The sequence below is a fragment of the Pteropus vampyrus genome, unplaced genomic scaffold (assembly GCF_000151845.1).
Source record: "Pteropus vampyrus isolate Shadow unplaced genomic scaffold, Pvam_2.0 Scaffold907, whole genome shotgun sequence".
NCBI classification, from domain to species: Eukaryota; Metazoa; Chordata; class Mammalia; order Chiroptera; family Pteropodidae; genus Pteropus; species Pteropus vampyrus.
The window spans coordinates 15,217-15,802 of record NW_011889688.1 but is presented as its reverse complement, the minus strand read 5'-3'; positions in this window follow the sequence as shown (position 1 = coordinate 15,802).

Here is a 586-nt window from a genome sequence, read left to right as displayed (position 1 = left end):
AAAACAAACAATTCACAAATTCACACTCTCCTCTCACGGCCCAGTGCCGGATGCCTTAGGGGGAGCTCGCGTAGTGACAACCTGCAGCCCTGCTCCTCCGGTCCTGACGTCAGGGGAGTCAGCTCAGGTATAAGCTTCTGGAAGCCACTTCTACACTAGACGCCTTCTAACAGCATACATGCTCCCATGAGCCACAACATGCATCCTTAGAGAACACGCGCTTGTGGAAATTCCTTCCAATTTCTGGTTAACTTGAAATAAATCGCCATTTTCAGAGATGGCCTGAGATTTTAATTTTGTTCTGAATATCCCTGATTTTTGAATGGGAGAGATCATCCTAGCTTGTTAAAATGATTGAATTTTAAACAGAAATTTTCAAGAATAAATTCAGAACTATAGAAGTAGAGGTACTTCTTAAACTTTAATGTTCATAAAAACCTCCTAGAGAGATTGCTAAACAGATTCCTGCAGAAGAACACACGTTTCTCACACAGTTGGCCTAGTTTGAGGAACTGCAATCCCAGCAACTGCAGTGAGACTCCCATTTTAACGCTAAGTGAACTATCCAGGTGGTCTGCAGGGACAA